This window comes from Dipodomys merriami, unplaced genomic scaffold (assembly GCF_024711535.1).
Source record: "Dipodomys merriami isolate MVZ:Mamm:240054 unplaced genomic scaffold, mDipMer1.0.p SCAF_3, whole genome shotgun sequence".
In the NCBI taxonomy this organism is placed as follows: Eukaryota; Metazoa; Chordata; class Mammalia; order Rodentia; family Heteromyidae; genus Dipodomys; species Dipodomys merriami.
The window spans coordinates 74,318,200-74,336,925 of record NW_027204492.1 but is presented as its reverse complement, the minus strand read 5'-3'; the positions used below and the strand labels follow the sequence as shown (position 1 = coordinate 74,336,925).

General features: G+C 38.0%; 1 protein-coding gene and 1 long non-coding RNA gene across 3 annotated transcripts in view; one reads left to right on the top strand and one right to left on the bottom strand.

The window, feature by feature from the left end:
- Positions 1–18,726, top strand: part of Hdac8 (histone deacetylase 8) — a 265,953-nt gene that overhangs the window by 152,811 nt on the left and 94,416 nt on the right. The window lies entirely within an intron of this gene.
- The window catches only part of LOC138840293 (uncharacterized), a 240,599-nt gene that overhangs the window by 161,733 nt on the left and 60,140 nt on the right, over positions 1–18,726 (bottom strand). The gene's annotated exons all lie outside the window — the stretch shown is intronic.

Genomic DNA, 18,726 nt, shown 5'->3' with positions numbered 1-18,726 from the left:
CTTGATTGACTTATCAAGTTATTCAGTCATTCAATGACTTTTTGGCAGTACTGAGTTTCTCTCAGGGTCTTGCACTTGCTAGGTACTCCACCACTTGACCCACACCCCCAGCCATCTTTACCTTTAATTTATTTTTCAGGCAAGGTCTTACAGTTCCGCTCAGCCCAGCCTTAGACAGTGACCCTCCTATCTCTTCCTCCTTTTCATAGCTGTGACCACAAGCATATACCAGCATTCCTGGCTTAGTGTTTTTAAGACAGGTTCTTGTTAACCTTTTCTTGAGTAGGCCTTGAACCACAATTCTCCCATCTCCCCCTCCCCATAGCTGATATTATAGAAATGCACAACCATGCCCTGCCCAATTACTATAGAATGCAAAGAGTGTACCAAGTGCTGGTGAACAGTGTAGGTATGAACCCTATATCACAGAATTTATGATCTAGTGAGGAGAGCAGACTAAAGAATAAGTCAAAATGAAATAAAAAATTAATTAGGAACTGTAGTAAGTACCATTAAAGAAAACCACAGAGTACAGGGAAAGAAATAAGAAAGGGATTTAGACACGGGTTAATAAGATAGGACTCTCTGAAGATGTGACATTTAAGGCCAAAACTCGAAGACTGAGAGGAGTCTGCCAGGTTAAAAAGAAAAGTAACTTAAGTAGAGCACAAGTGATTTAGACTGATGATAGAGTCACTGAGGAAAGCTTAGTGTATCTTTCATATGGAAAGACATTTCCTGCCACCAGGGCCCAGAGGTATGCCATGGAACAGGCAGGGACCAGACCCTATGAGGCCTGTAGGTCATAAGGAAGAGTTGGATCTTATTCTTGTTTTTAAAATGTATTTGTTATTGGAGTTTGAACTCAGGGCCTTACACTTCAAAAGCAGACATTCTACCACTTAGCCACATCCCCAGCCCCTGAATCTTTTTAAGTTAAGGCAGGGGTGCCAGTACTAGGACTCAATCTCAAGGCCTCACACTCCCATTTGGCTTTTTCACTCACAGTTGAGTCATGCTGCCAGCCTGGCATTTTGCAGGTGAACTGGAGATGGAATCTCATGGACTTTTTCTGAATAGGCTGGATTTTACCCACAATCCTCGGATCTTAGCCTCCTGTGTAGCTAGGATTATAAGTGTAAGCCTGGCCCTGGATCTTATTCTTAGTAGAGTAGGAAGCAGTTGGTTTGATGCATATTTTAAACTCTCTTGTCTGTTGTGTGCAGCAGTGTGGGATGGTGCCCAGGGGCAAGAACAGAAGGGCACAGACCAGTTAGGACGTTGATGCCAGTTGACAAATACTGGACACAATAGGAAGAATGATATATTTTCATTTTGGAATTGACATAAGCTGAGGAATTAGATATACATAGTGAGGGAAAGAGGAATCAAGGTGGAATGATTTGTTGAAATGCAAAAGAATGTCTCCCGTGTGTGTGTGTGTGTGTGTGTGTGTGTGTGTGTGTGTGTGTGTGTGTGTGTGTGTGTGTGTGTGTGTGTGTGTGTGTGTGTCAGAGAGAGAGAGAGATATCCTTGGTCAAAAGAACCACAAAAGTGACTACCTAACTAGTTATTCAGTGAAGAAATAAGGCATTCTTCAACCAGGATTTATTAAACACCTAATGGGGTTAGGGACATTGTGACAACATGGTGAGGATACAAAAAAGTAACAGACCCTCCTTTAGCTCAAAGAGTTTACAGCCCAGCAGGGGAGACAAACATATAAACAGACAGCTTTGCTGTGTGAAGTGTTAAGTTAGAAGCTCACAGAGTCTATAAAGTCATAGAAGGGAGCCAATTACTGTGGCTGGGGAAGGGGAGAGGGAATAGGGGGCAGGGAAGGCATCTTCATGTCTGAGCTGAAGACAGAACCAAGCAAAGCAAAGGAAGTTAAGGAAAAGCCTGCAATAGAAAGGCCCAGAGCAATGAAACCCTACCACACACTCTGAAAACTAGAAACAATACAGAGACTGATAAGAAATTAGACTAGATATGTATTATTGGCAATTGTTGACAGTGATGGAACTATAATAAGTGCCTTACATGGATTGTCATTTAATCCTCACCATTACAACACAAATATGGAAACTAGGATGGCAATAGGGGGTTGCGTATCTTGCCTAGAGTTATATACACTGTGGAAGCTGAGATTCAAACCAGGCAGTTTAGCACCAGAGCCTGTGCTGTTCTACAATAAATCTCAAGTGGCATATTAAAGAACAGAGAGTGTGCCTGTTAGCAGGACTGAGTCATGGAAGAGCAGTGACGTGGTCAGATCTGTGCTTCAGTGACATGAGTCAGGATGATTTAGAGCCACCTGACTGGAGACTATTGCAATATATCAGACAAATGTTTAAAAGAATTTGAAGTAGGGATGGAGTTTATGGAAAGATTTAAGAAATCATTAGGAGGTAGAATTAACACAACTTGGTGATTAATTGGCTATTTAGTAAAGGAGAAGGAGAAACCTGGGATGTCACCATATTTTCTGGTTTGGATGAGATAATGTTACTATCTAATACAGAAAGAGGAACACTCAAAGGAAGGATTTTTTCTGATGAGTAGATGTCAGTGTTACACCCATGTGAATCCACTCTTGATGTACTATCACAACTTTGGAGGGAAAATGCTGATGGATATGGATCTGAGTATTAGGAGTGAAAAAGGGGGAGTTAAAATCAGGAGGGTGGCTGGATTACCCATGGGTAGAGTATAAGGGTGGCCAAAGGACAAGTGAGAGAATCTTGGAGAAGTATTTAAGGAGCCAGCAAAAATGTGCACAGAAAGGAAACTGAAAAAAAAAAAAAACTAAAGGTATGGCCCAAATAGTAGAGCACTTACTAGCGAGCTCTTACCTAGCAAGCACTCAGCCATGAATTCAATCCCCAGTACTGCAAAGAAGAATAAAAACATATTCCCAAGGATATGTAGGGTAGAAAGTGATGCAAATCCATGGGCTCTGAACTCAGTCTGTATGAATCCTGTGAGCTCTTCTACTTTCCAGCTGTGTGACATAGAGCAAATTATTTTACCTCTCTAAGCTTTTAGTATTAAATGGACATATAATATGTATAAAGCCCTTCATATAGGACCTGATAAACAGCAAATATAAGCTCTGCTTATAGAAAGAAAACTAAGATCAGACTGTGGAACTTAGAAAGCAATGATTTAAAAGATGAAGAGTGTGCTGAGATACATCAGATGCCCCTAAGACGTAGCTAAGGACTTAGTTGAAGCATGGATTTGTTTGACAAGAGAAAGGACATTTGTGACAGAAAATTCAACAAAATGGAGTGGGCAAAAGCCAGACAAGAACAGATTGAATGATGAATACAAAGTAAAAGAAACAAGAACAACTGGCTAACTTAATAAGCTTGCTGTTTAAGAACAAAATCATCCTGGATGCTGGTGGTTCATGCCTGTATCCTAGCTACTCAGAAAGCTGAGATCTAAGGATCTATAGTTCGAAGCTATCCCAGGGAAAAAACATCTGAGGGGTGTGTGTGTGTGTGTGTGTGTGTGTGTGTGTGTGTGTGTGTGTGTGTGTGTGTGTGTGTGTGTGTGTGTGTGTGTGTGTGTGTGTGTGTGTGTGTGTGTGTGTGTGTGTGTGTGTAGCACTGGCCTGGAGCTAAGGGACAGTGCCTCAGTCAAGCCCCAGTGTGTGTGTGTGTGTGTGTGTGTGTGTGTGTGTGTAGCACTGGCCTGGAGCTAAGGGACAGTGCCCCAGTCAAGCCCCAGTACAGGCATGCACACACGCATGTGCACTCACTCACACACATATACACACACACACACACACAAAATCATAAGTAAAAAAGAACTGTATATAAGAATGCTCTCTTTAGGTTTTCTTTAAAATGAAGAGAAAGAAAAAAAGGATGAAAAGATGACATTGATCATTTACATCCTAAAGAACCAAGTAAGTGATTTTTTTGTCAATTGTGGGGCCTGAACTCTGGGCTTGGGCACTGTCCCTCAGCTCTTCAGCTCAAGGCTAGTGCTCTACCACTTGAGCCACAGCACCACTTCCAGCTTTTTCTGATTATGTGGTGCTGAGGAATTGAACCCAGGGCGTCATGCATGCAAGGCAAGCACTCTACTACTGAGCTACCTTCCCAGCCCCAATTAAGTAAATTTCTAGTTGAATTTTATGTATATGCACATGTGTGTATGTGTACTGGAATTGGATCTGAACTCAGGGGCCTAATGCTCTTCCTTAGCTTTTTCATTCAAGTCTAGCACTTTACCATTTGAGCCACAGGTAAGAGTCTACTTCCTGCTTTTGGTTGTTGCTCTTAGCTAATTAGAGATAAGTGTTTCACAGATTTTCCTGCCTGGGCTGGCTTTGAACCATGGTTCTCATATCTTAGCCTCCTTGAGGAATTAGAATTACAGGTGTGAGCCACCAAGCATCCAGCTATATGTGCTTTTTCTTAACTTTTATAAACCAGGACTATTTCTTATTATGTTCACAACAAATAAGAACAGCCCATTTGGGGAAATACTTTTGCTGGTAAAATGGAAGAAACAGAAATAAGGGAGCTTTCAAACCTTCATTCTGGTGCTAATTGCTGCGGCAGGTGACTGACAGGGAACTGTAACTTCCTTTTACTTGCTTTCACTTGCAATTCCTAACCAGTTACTGGATGAAGCCCAATTCTAATCTTCCTTTGCTTCCACTCATACACACCCCATGAAACAATATTCTAACCTGAATTTTGCCTACTTTTGAAGAGATGAATTGACAATTGGCAAACCTGTACCACAGCAGTGTTAGTTTAGAGGACCCAAAAGAGTTGGCCTGCATTATGCTCTGGGCTTATCTTTCCAGGACAATATCCCAGTCACTTCTCACTGACAAGCATCTCCTCAGTGGACACTTTCTGAAATGAAGTTTTCTGGCCTTGATATAGAGGTAGCATCTCTTCCTCACAATAGGACTAGAGCAGGGTACAGACTCAGGCCTTGGCAGTACTTTATGCTTAATGTGTCTTCACATTGTACCATTTAATAAAATCAGAATTTGTTAAAAACCGTTTTAGAGACCTTCACTTATTTACAACTGTCCTTCCTCTGCTCTAAGAATATGCCAAGGTCACAAAATGTCTACACAAATTGAAGCTAGACTTCTTGTCCATTTGCTATTAATGTTTTTTAAAAGCCTGACAGGATGGTAGAGGAAAAACAAAGGAGGAGGCAACAATGCTGGATAAGAAATGTACTCATTACCTTACTCACGTAACTGTAACACCTCTGTACAGTATTTTCACAATAAAAAACATAATAAAAAAAAGCCTGATAGATCACAAGCTGTCTTATAAACTACAGGATCTTTTTTTCTTACAACTAATAAAGAAACTCCAAGGAAGGAAGATTCTTTTTTGTTCTTTTTTGTGTGTGTGTCAGTCATGGGGCCTGAACTCTGGGCCTGGGCACTGTCCCTCAGCTCTTCAGCTCAAGGCTGGCATTCTACCATTTGAACCACAGTACCACTTCCAGCTTTTTCTGCTTATGTGGTACTGAGGAATTGAACCCAGGGCCTCATGCATGCAAGGCAAGCACTCTACCACTGAGTACTTTCCCAGCCCCAGGAAGAACATTCTTTTTTTTTTAATTGTGAAAATACTGTACAGAGGGGTTACAATTACATGGGCAAGATAGTGAGTACATTTCTTATCAAGCATTGTAGCCTCCTCCTTTGTTTACCCTTCCCATCCTCCCTCCCCCCTACCCAATCCCCCCCCCCAAACACATTCTTGTAAGTAGATGGAGTTTCTTCCCAGGTTAAGGAAAGATATCATATCTCCCTAGAGGAGTATGAGAGTACAGAAAAGTAAGACCAGTCTCCCTCTTCAAAAGGAATTAACAGATTTCACTGAAAGACAAATTTATTGAACACCTACAATATGCCAAATATATTTGCTTGATCTAGCTTTTCTAAGAATTATTTCATTCTACCTACACAACAAACTTGTCAACTACATATCTACATCTGTAGAGGGAAAAATAATGTCTCCTAAAGGTTAAGTGATTTCTCCCAAGGTCCCCCACCTTCTGTGAGAGTAGCAGATGGAAGAAAGGGAAGCTTGGAGAAGGTTGTTGACAGGTAATCTCTCTTGCCCCCATTTTGAAATGAGAGGGTTACTTTCCTTTAAGTCTTGTTGTGTCCATGGACAGCCCTTTCCTTTTTTAATTTAGGGATATCTTTATTTCCTCAGTTTTTTAAATTTAATTTTATTGTCAAGGTGATGTACAGAGGGGTTACAGTTACATACATAAGGTAATGAGTACATTTCTTGTCGAACATTATTAGCCCTCCCTCGCTTTTCTCCCACTTTGCCTCTCCTGTAACTTCCCCGCCAGTGGTAAAGTTCATTTCCAACATAGTGTCTTGTGAGTACTGCATTTGCATTGATTCACCCTTTGTCCTTTGTCTCACCATTTGTTGTTCCCCCTTCCTTCCCCAAATCAAATAAACATGTATATACAAGACACAGAGTACCAAAATCAAACACAATGACAATGGGATAAACCAAAGCGGGGGGGGGGGGGGCGGAATAAAAAAGAAATAACACAGTACATTAAAAACAACAGAAAAGAAAAACCTCTTGTTTCCATTCTTGGAGTTCATTTCAATTAACATCATCTTATATGGTCATATGAACATAGCAATTGAGCTATTGTCATCCTTTGCTAGGACTATCCTAGACATATACTAATTATTACAAATGATGGGAACCATGGGACCTATGTTTCTTTGGGTCTGGCTTACTTCACTTAATAGTATTTTTTTCAAATCTTTCCATTTCCTTACTAATGGGGTGATATCATTCATTCTGATGGAAGCATAGAATTCCATTGTGTGTGTGTGTGTGTGTGTGTGTGTGTGTGTGTGTGTATCACATTTTCTTGACCGATTCATCTACTGAGGGGCATCTGGATTGGTTCCATATCTTAACTATAGTGAATAATGCTGCAATGAACATGGTTGTGCTGATAGCTTTAGTGTGGCCTTGTTTGTGGTCATTTGGGCACATGCCCAGGAGTGGGATTGCTGGGTCATACAGGAGCTCTATGTTTAGTCTTTTGAGGAACCTCCATACTGCTTTCCAGAGTGGCTGAACAAGTTTACACTTCAACCAACAGTGTAGTAGTGTTCCCTTTTGGCCACATCCCCACCAGCATCTGTTATTAGATTTCTTGATAATGGCCATTCTAACTGGGGTAAGATGGAATCTCACTGTTGTTTTGATTTGCATTTCCTTTATGGCCAGAGATATTGAGCATTTCTTCATGTGTGTAGTGGCCATTCTTCATCTTCAGAGAAGTCTCTCTTTAAGTCATTAACCCACTTGTTAATGGGGTGGTTGTTTGGGGATTTAATTTGGGGGGATTTAATTTTTTGAGTTCTAAGTATATTTTATGTATGAGGCCCTTGTATTTATCTTGTTTGATATTTCCTTTGCCATGCAGAAGCTCTGTAGTTTAATGCAATCCCAATTATCCAACTTTTCTTCGATTCGTTGTGTTTCTGGGTCTTTCTTAATAAAGTTTCGACCTGTGCCAAGGAGCCCTAGTCTTTATCCTGTTCCTTCCTGTAATATTTTCAGGGTATCTGCTTTTACCTCAAGTTCCTTAATCCATTTGGAGTTGATATATAAGGATCTAGCTTTAGTTTTCTACATGTCTTTAGCCAATTCTCCAGAACCATTTGTTGAAGAGATTGTCTTTCTTCCATCATATTTTGTGACTCTTTTTATCAAAGATTAGGCGGCCATAGTTCTATGGGTTCTTTTCTGGGTCTTCAGTTCTATTCCATTGGTCCTCAGGCCTGTTCTTGTGCCACTTCCAAGCTGTTTTTATTACTAAGGCTTTGAAGCATTATGAGCTTGAAGTTTGATATTGATATTCCTCCAGCACTGTTCTTCCTGCTAAAGATTGTTTTTGCTATTGTTTCGCTATTCAGTGTCTTTTATTATTCCATGTGAATTTTTTTTATTGTTTCTTCTATTTCATTAAAGAATGATGTTGGGATATTGATATGTATTGCATTGAATTTGTAGATAGCCTTTGGGCAGTATTGCCATTTTCATGATGTTAATCCTGCCAATCCAGTAGCATGGGAGGTTTTTCCACTGCCTTAGATCTGCTTTAATTTCCTTTTTCAGGTTTCTGACGTTTTCATAGAGATCCATAACTTCTTTGTGTTAAGTTAATTCCTAGGGGTTTTTTTTGAGGCTATTACAAAAGAGGTTGCTTCCCTGATTTCAGCTGCACTCTTCTCATTGTTGGCATACAAAAAAGCCATTGATTTTTGTGGATTAATTTTATAGCGTACCAAAGTTTCAAATCAGCTCAAGTAATTTGGGAGTAGAGTCCATGGGGTTCTTTAAATACAGGGTCGTGTCATCTGCAAAGAGGGAGAGTTTTACTTCATATTTCCTTATTTGGATCCCCTTTATATTTGCCTCTTGCCTTATTGCTCTAGCTAGGAATTCTAAAACTATATTGAAGAGGAGTGGAAAGAGTGGACATCCTTGTCTCATTCCTGATTTTAGAGGGAATGGCTTTAACTTTCACCATTTAGTATCATACTAGCTGTAAGTTTGTCATACATAGACTTTATTATATTGAGGAGTGTTCCATGGATTCCTAATTTTTCCAGTATTTTCATCATAAATGTGTGTTGGATCTTGTCAAATGCTTTTTCTGCATCTGTGGAGATGAGGATCATGTGGTTGTCCTTGCTCCGATTGATGTAATGAATTACTTGAGTATATAGAACCAGCTGTATCCCTGGAATGAATCCTGTTTGATCATAGTGTATAATTTTTTGATGAGTTATTAAAGTCAATTGGCCAGAATTTTGTTGAGAAGCTTTGCATCAATGTTCATCGAAGAAATGGTTGTATAGTTCTCTTTCTTTGATGCATCTTTGTCTGGTTTTGGAATGAGGATTATTCTGGCTTCATAGAATGAGTTTGGTAGTGAACTTTCGCTTTCAATTTCATTGAAGAGTTTTAGGAGTATTGGTGTGAGTTCTCCTTTGAAGGCCTTAAAGAATTTAGCTGTGAATCCACCTGGTCCTGGGCTTTTCTTAGAAGGGAGGTCTCATTGCCATTTCTATTTCACTACTTGATATAGATCTCTTTAGTTGGTTTAAATCTTCTTGGTTTAGTTTGAATATATCAGTATTTGCTAGAAATTCTTCCATTTCTTCCATATTCTCAAATTTGTTAGTATAAATGTTTGCAAAGAATTCCCTTATAATGTTCTGAATCTTGGTTGTTTCTGTTGAGATGTTTCCATTCTCATCTCTGATTTTATTTATTTGGGTGTGTTCTCCTTTATTTGGTAAGATTTGCTAAGGGTCTGTGAATTTTGTTAATTTTTTTCTGTTGATCCTTCCTGTGGTTTTTTGGAATCTAATCATTTAATTCTGATTTAATTTTAATTACTTGTTTCCATTTATTGGATTGGGGTTTGGATTGTTGTTCTTTTTTCAAGGAGCTTAGGGTGCATCATTAAACTGTTGGTTTGTGATATTTCCAATTTGTTGATGTAGGCATTCAAGCTATACATTTTCCTTTGAGTACTACCTGTTTTGTTTCCCAGAGGAGCTGGTATTTTGTGTGCTTGTTTTTGTTAAATACCATAAATGTTTCAATTGTCCTTCTGATCTCTTCAATGACCCACTGGTGATTCAACAATGTATTGTTCAGTCTCCATGAGTTACAGGATTTTCTATGGTAGCTTTTGGTATTGAACTCTAATTTATTCCTTTGTGGTCTGAGAGAATGGCTCAGGGTTTTTTATTTATTTTTTAATTATCTCTCTTAATTTTTATAGTTATTGGATACACAGTGGTTACAGTTTCATAAGTCAGATAATGAATGTCTACTGAGTACCATTGCTGCGTTTGTTCACCCTTTGTTACTCCATTTCTGTGCCCTTATTACCCACCCAAAGACAGATAAATGAACAAACAGGACCAAAAAAAGGAAAACAACAACAGTGAAGGAAAAACCTGTTTCCATTTCCTGGAGTTCATTTCAATAAATTATTTTATATGATAAGAGGTACATAGGCATTTCTCCTTTATGATCCTCCCCTAAGCGTATCTTCCTTACCATGTCCTGGTGTATTTTAGATCTAGCTCCAACATATGAGAGAAAATATGCACCAGTTTTTCTCTAAGCTTGGCTTACCTCACTTAACATGATTTCTTCTAGGTCCATCCCTTTCTCTGCAAATGACATTATAATCTTTTTAATGGTTGTATAAAATTCCATTATTTGTAGGTACCCCATTTTTTTTGGTTGTGGGACTTGAACTCAGGGCCTATGTGCTGTCCCTGACCTCCTTTATGCTCTACCACTTTGAACCATAACACCACTTTGGGTTTTTGAGTTGCTAAGTGTCAATAAAAGTCTCTAAGTGGCTCATGCCTGTAATCCTAGCTACTCAGGAGGCTGAGATCTGAGGATTGCCATTCAAAGCCTGCCCAGGTTGGAAAATCTATGAGTCTCTTATGTCCATTTAACCACCAGAAAACTGGAAGTGGAGCTGTAGCTCAAAGTACTAGGGTGCTATCCTTGAGCAAAAAATAGCTTGTGGACAGCACCCAGGCCCTGAGTTCAAGCTCCACAACTGACTAAAAAAAGTCTCACAGAAACTTTTCTTCCCAGGCTGGATTCAAACCACAATCCTCAGATCACAGCCTCCTGAGTGGCTAGGATGAAAGGTGTGAGACACCAGTGCCTGTCTGGTACCACATTTTTTAATGATATCCTGGCTTGTGATGTTTAGGGTAGATGCCCAGGAGTGGGATGACTGGGTAGTAGGGAAGATCTATGTTTAATTTTTTGAGGAACTTCCATATTGCTGTCCAGAGTGGGTGATACTAGTTTACATTCCATGAGTGTAGTAGGGTTCCTTTTTCCCCACATCCATGGAACATTTGTTGTTGAAATTCACAATGTTGGCCAACCTATCTGGGTTGAATTGGGATCTCCAAGTTGTCTTGATTTGCATTTCCTTCTTTTTTTTGTCAGTCATGGGGTTTGAACTCTGGGCCTGGGCCCTCCCTGTCCCTCAACCCTTCAGCTCAAGGCTAGGGCTCTACCATTTGAGCCACAAGTGCCACTTCCATCTTTCTTGTGGTTAATTGGAGATAAGGGTCTCACGGACTTTCCTGCACAGGCTGGCTTTGAACCACAATCCTCAGATCTCAGCCTCCTGAGTAGCTAGGATAACAGGCATGAGCTGCCAGCACCTGGCTACATTTCCTTTATAGCCAGGGAGGTTGAGCATTTCCTCATATGTTTCTTTGCCATTCTTACTTCTTCTGAGAAGTCTCTCCTTAGCTCCTTTGCCCATTTAATGATTGGTTTGTTAGCTTTGGGATTTATTCATTTCTTGAGCTCCTTGTATATTTTGGATTTTAGTCCTTTGTCAGATGTTGGACAGCCCTTTTCTATTCCAAGACTGACTGCAGATGGGAAAGTTAGTCATCATTTTAAAAAAAGAAACTGGGATTCTTTGGTCACTTTGGCTTCTCCTCTCTTGTCTGGATGTTCATTCTCTTTGATCCTGAGACCTCTCACTTCCTCCACTAATGAACAATACATCTCCATTCTTTGTCCTTATTTGCTGGTTAATTAGTTTAACTAATTTATCATTATCATTTATCAAATGACTACTGTGTGATAACATTGTGTCAAGGCCTAGCAAAGCAGAGGTGAAGACCCAGTTCCTACACTGGAAAAAGGACAAGCACAGACATGGAATCATTGGTTTAAATCTTTCTAAAGGGTTAAGGCAGATGGAGCTTTTGAAGGCCTGAGGTATATAACTTGCACAAACAGAGAGAGGGCTATTTAAGAATAAGAACACAATTAGGAATTAAAATTAGGTAAAAGTAGATACTTAAACTAAGAAAAGAAACTGCAACAATCTCCAAATTTCAAAAAGCTGAAAAATACTACAAACATCACTAAATCCAAAGCAAATGCTACCAAATGTTTGGTTGATTGAATGCATGGTGCATAGATAGTACCTTTTCCTTCTCTCTTGGATGGATATGCTTCAATCACTACATTTGACAGTGACTTTGTAATATCACTTTTTGCATAAAGAATAAAAAGATAATTTTCTGTCACTGTAACAACCGACCATAGAATGAGTAATTTATAAGCAGTACAAGTTATTTGACTGGTGGTTTTGGAGCTTGGGAGCAAGCAGAGACACAAAATCAGGCCAAGAGCATCCTCTCTATCAGAACACACTCCTGTGATAACTAATGCCCTCTCTAATGGCACTATTCCATTAATTACATAATCACTTCTTAAGTGTACCACTTCATCCTGTTAAACTGGTAAATTTTAACATAAATTTTGGAGTGGACATTCAAACCATAGAAATCCCCAATGCATGTTTGTGTTATTTCTGTTGTTGCTGTGACAAAGTATCTGAGACAAATAAACTTAAAAGAGGTATGGAGGTGTGGCTCAGTGGTAGAACATTTGCCTAGCAGTTTTCAAGGCCCTGAGTTCAAACCTCAGTACGACTCTTCCAAATATATTTACAAATATGCATGTTCAGAGAACTTAAAAGAGTAAAGAGTTATTCTGGATCACACTTTCAAAGGCTTCATTTAATGTTCTAGAAGAAAAAGCTGTCAAACAAGACTTCTATATCCAGCAAAACTGTCCTTTAAAAGTGAGTGGCAATACAGTCCCAGTGAACAAAAAGCTAAAGTGGGATCTGTTACAACTAGGCCTATGTTAGAATAAATGATAAGTGGAATCTTGCAGGTGGACATGAACACTAAGCAGAAACCTGAAACTATAAGAAGAAATAAAGATTCCCAGTAAAAGGAACAATGTGGGCAAATATAAAAGCAAGCTTCATTATATATTTTGTTTGGAACTTCACTCTTTATTTCCTACATGGTTAAAAGTACAAGGACCACATTTTATGGCTTATAGCTGTAATCTCATAGAATGAGAGGATCATAGTTCAATGTTCCAACCTGGGAAAAAAGTTCAAGAGACCCCATCCAAATTAAAAAACAAAAACAAAAACAGGACATGTAGGTATGAACTTTTTTTGTCAGTCATGGGGCTTGAACTTTGGGCCTGGGCACTGCCCCCGAGCTCTTCAGCTCAAGGTGAACACTCTGCCACTTGAGCCACAGCACCACTTCTGGTTTTCTGGTGATTAATTAGAGATAAGATTCTCCGGACTTCCTGCCTAGGCTGGCTTTGAACCACAATCCTCAGATCTCAGCATCCTGAGGCATGAACCACCAGTACCCAGCTGGGGTGAACTTTTAATCTCAGCTGTATGTGCAGTATTGGTAGGAGGACTGAGGCATCAGACTGGTCCAGACAAAAGGCAAGAATTTTATCTTAAAAATAACCAAAAAGCAAAAAGAGCATGATAAGACTGTGAATTCAAATTCCAGTACCACGAATAAAGGACACCTACATAAAAATTGTTATAAATCTGTGTTGTTGGGCACACAGTCTATGAGTAAATATATAGTTTATAACAGCAGCAACTTACAGAAGGTGATAGAACTGAATGAGTTCTTTATGTACTATTAAAGTTGGTACTGATTAAAACTAAACTCTAATAAATTCAGCATGTTAAATGTAATCCACATTTTATGTACAAAAATGTATAAAATTGTACCAATTTAAATGAAAAGTGAAAATAAGCTGGGTGTAGTGATGGGGCAGCCCTGTAATCTCAGAATTTGGGAGGCTAGCACAGAAGGATCTTGAATTTGAGGCTGTACTGGGCTATGTAGCAAAACTTTGACTCAGAAAGAAAATAAGGAAGAAAGGAGGTAAAAGAGAGAAGAATCAAAATGTTTCACTACAAATAACTATCCAAGACCATAAAGGGGAAAATAAGAAGAAAAAACACATAGAAGATAAAGAGAAAACAAAAAGGGAAAAAATGGCAAGAATGCTTCCTAATCAGTAAACAAATTAAATGTAAGTAGATTAAATTTTTCAATTGAAAGAGATTGGTAGAATGAATTTTTTATGATGTAATCTAGGTACAGTATCACATGTCTATAATCCCAGCTACTCATGAGGCAGAGATTGGGAGGATCATGGTTTGGAATTGCCCTGGGTAAAAAGTTAGTGAGGCTCCCATCTCAAACAAGCAGAGCATGATGGTATACACCTGTCATCCTAGCTTTGAGACACATAGATAGGAAAATTGCATCCCAAGGCAGGCCCTGGGTAAAAATGAGACCCTATCTGAAAAATAAGTAAAACAAAGAAGGATAGGGGTATGGTTCCAGTAGTAGAATGCCTGCCTAGTAAACAGATGCCCTTCATTCAAATCCCCATACTGCTCCCCTGGCAAAAAAAAGATGTAACTGTATGCTGTTTCCAAAAAAATCACTTTAGATTGGTTTAATTACATCTTTCATTGCAATTAACTTTAAAGTGAAAGAGTAGAAATCAGTAAAAACATTGTATGTAAATAGAAACAAAAAGGGTCTGGCCAGGCTATATGCAGGCAAAATAGACTTTAAGTTGAGAGTGATTAAGAGTGGCATTGATCAAGATGCATTGTACTCTTATTGACATGTTGAATTGATATCTGTTTGTACAACTACTTAAAGATAATAAAAATTTAAAAAGCAGTTACAAAACAAAAGCAGACATTATATACTGGTAAAAGAATCAATTCTTTGAGAAGATGTAACAACTATAAACACATATAGACCAAACAGCAAAGCCTCCAACAGAACTAAAGGGAAAAAGTCCTACAATGATAGTTGGAGTCTCTGATCCACTATTTCCGTAATGGATTGATCATCGAGACAATAGAGCAATAAGAAAATAGAGAACTTGAATAGCATTATAATTCAACTAAACCCAACAGACCTATATACAACATTATACTCCAAAATAGCAGAGTACATATTCTTCCAAAGTGCACACAGAACATTCTGCAGCATAGACCATACAACATTAGGCCAAAACAATTTTCAGTAAATAAGAAGATTGAAATAAGGGACTAAAGATATGTCTCAGTGGTGGAGTGCCTCCCTAACATGAGAGGGGGGAGATTTGAATTATACAAAGTATTGTATCTTGCCAAGATGGAATAAAAATTAAAAAGCTAAAACTGAACAACAGAAGGAAACGCGGAACGTTCACAAATTAAATAACACACACTTAACCAATGAGTCAAAGAAGAAACCACCAAGGAAATTAGGAAATACCTCAAGATGGATGAAAGTGGAAACATAATATACCAAAACTTATGAGATGCAGCAAGAACCATGCTCAGAGGGAAATTTATACCTGTAAATGCCTAAATTACGAAGAGAAAAGATAGAAAAATCAATCCTACCTTCATACTTTGAGGAAGTTGGAAAAGAAAATAAAATCCAAAGCTAACAGGAGGAGGAAAATAATAAAGATTAGAATAGAGGTAAATGAAATAGAGACTAGAAAAACAAAGAGGATCAATAAAACCAAAAGTTGTTTCTTTGAAAAAAATCAACAAAATTGAGAAACTTTACCTATACTGGCAGGGAAAGAGAGAGAAAACTAAAATCAGAAATAGAAGCAAGGACATTACTTCTGACCTTACAGAGATGAAGATGATTATAAGAGACTACTATTAACAACTGTAGGCTAACAAACTAAACCGTGTACATGAAATAGACCAACTCCTAGGCATGAACAAATTACCTATGCTGAATCAAAGGAAATAGAAAGTTTCAAGATGCCTAAGGACTAAAGAGATTCAATCAGTAATCAAATTATCCCAACAAAGAAAACCCAGAGCAGTTGGGTTCACTTGTGAATTATACTGAATATTTAAAGAAGAATTGATATCAACAGTTACCAAGATCTCTCAAATAATTGAGCAAGTAGTTCATCCAACTGAAAATGAATTGTCAATGTAAATATAAGAGCTAAAACCATTGGGTTTGTTAATATGGCACCAAAAGCAGGAGCAATGAAAGAAAATTTGGATAAATTAGACTAGGTGAAAACATACAAGTTTTGTATTGTAAAAGACACGATCAAGAAAGGGAAAAGTCAAGCTGGGTGCTAGGGCTCATGCCTTTAATCGTAGCTACTCAGGATGCTAATATCTGAGGATCACAATTCAAATCCAGTATGGGTAGGAAGATCCAGGAGACTCTTAACTCCAATTAACCACCAAAAGCTAGAAGTGGAGGTGTGGTTCAGTTGAGAGTGTGCCAGCCTTGAGCAAAAAAAAAATTAAGGGACAATGTCCAGGCCCTGAGTTCAAGCCTCAGTCCCAGCATATACATACATACATACATACACAAATTGATATATAGATATATAGATACATAAATAAATACTGGTGATGGTTGCACTGTTGTGAATGTAATTAATGCCAGTGAATTTGTGTGCTTGAAATGATTACAGTGTCATTGTTTTACCTTTGATGTTTTTATTAAAATAATAAAAATTAAAAAATAAAGGTGAAGTTATCATGAGATAACTTACTAAATTTTAAAGAAAGAAATCTGAATTTTATTATTTGACCAAAAGGAAATCAATAAAGTAAGATAATAGGATCATCTTTAAATACTTAGAAACTGAAAAGGTTCTAAATATGTGATCAAAGAGGAAACTTTTTAATACATTAAACTGAATTATAATGAAAACACAATATCTTAAAATTGTAGGACCCAGCTAAAACAAGGGCTAAGAGGGGAATCTATAACTAAATCTTTAATTTAAAAGAGTGTAGTCTCTAACCAATTATTTAAGCTGACATCTTAAAAAAATCAAAATTAATCCAAAACAGCCAGATGTTATATATGTCTTAATCACAGGACTTAGGAAGCTGGGGCAGGAAGGCCATGGGTTTGAAGGGAATTGGGGCTACACAGTGGACCTGTCTCAAAAATAAAAATATTTAAAACTCCAGAATAAATACAAGAAAGAAAATGAATGGAATTAAAACAATAATAATAGAGAAACTCAAACAAAAATTCTTTATAAACATCAATAAAGTTGATAAATCTCTAGCAAGATTGATTTAAAAAACAGAAAAGACAAATTATTGATATAAGGAATTAAATAATATATCATCACAACCCATGCTGACAGCAAGAGAATGTTAACAAATTACAACAAATAAGCCTATACATGTTAGCTTGGCAACTTAGATTAAATAGATGAACTCTTAAAAACAGGAGGGGGGGCACCTAGAAGTAAGGCTCCAGTGGTACAATACCTGCCTAACAAACACCAGTATTGCTAGAAAAGAAAACACACACATACAGACATGCACCTTCACAAATACATATTGCCGGAGCTCAACAAACATGAAATCATTTAAATAGCCCTGAAGCTATGAAGAAAACTGATTTTTAATATTAACCTCTCCAAGAAAATAACTCTGCAAGACTAAATGATTCACTGAGAATTCTAACACATGTTTAAAGACGAATCCATACCAGAAATATAAATTATTACTTTATTTACAGAAAATAAGAGAAGAAACACCTCCCAACTCTATATGAAGACAATATTATTCTGATACCCAAACCAGACTGAGCTAGCACAAAAAAAAAAAAAAAAACAGAGCAAAATCCCTACTCTCAGCTTTGTGTATGTAAAAAACTTAGCAGGTAGCAGCAGAGGCTCATACAAAATAGAAAGGAAGAAATAAAACTGGCCTCATTTTAACTGACATGATTATGTGTGTAGAAAAATCTCACGATATACAAAAATCCTCCTAGAGGGAGAAGTAGCTCAGTGAGAGGGAGCACTTACCTAGCATGCACAAGGCTCTAGGTTTGATTCCCAACACTGCAGTAATTCATTTAAATTAATGAATGAATTCAACATGGTTGAAGGATATAAAAATCAATTATCCAAATATGGTGGCACACACCTGTAGCTACAGACAGTGTGGTATAGGCAAATAAATTGAGACACTAAAGGTGTAGGTGTACAGGCAGGAGTTGCAATCCTAATATCAGATAAAATAGACTTCAAATTAAAATTCGTGAGAAGAGATAAAGAAGGTCACTACATACTAATTAAGGGATCTCTCCTTCAGGATGATACAACAATTCTAAATATCTATTCGCCAAACAACAGAGCACCCAAATTTATCCAAGAAACACTACTTTCCCTCCAATCCCACATAGATCCAAAGACATTAATTGTTGGGGATTTTAACACACCACTTTCCCCACTAGATAGATCAACTCGGCAAAAACTCAACAGAGAAACCGCAGATCTAAACAACTGCATAGATCAACTAGATTTAAGACATCTACCGACTATTTCACCCAGCAGCATCAGAATACACGTTTATCTCAGCAGCACGTGGAACATTTTATAAAATAGACCACATTTTAGGCCACAAAGCAAACGTCCAAATTCAGAAACATTGAAGTTATACCTTGCATTCTCTCAGACCACAAGGGAATAAAATTAGAACTCAACACCAAAAGCCACCAAAGAAAATCCTGTAACACATGGAGGCTGAACAACACACTGCTGAATCACGACTGGGTCATGGAAGAGATTAGAAAGGAAATTCAAATGTTCATGATATTCAACAAAAATGAGCACACAAATTACCAGTTCCTCTGGGACACAGCAAAGGCAGTACTCAGGGGCAAGTTTATAGCTCTGAGTTCCTACATCAACAAATTGGAGAGATCTGAAATCAACAATTTAATGA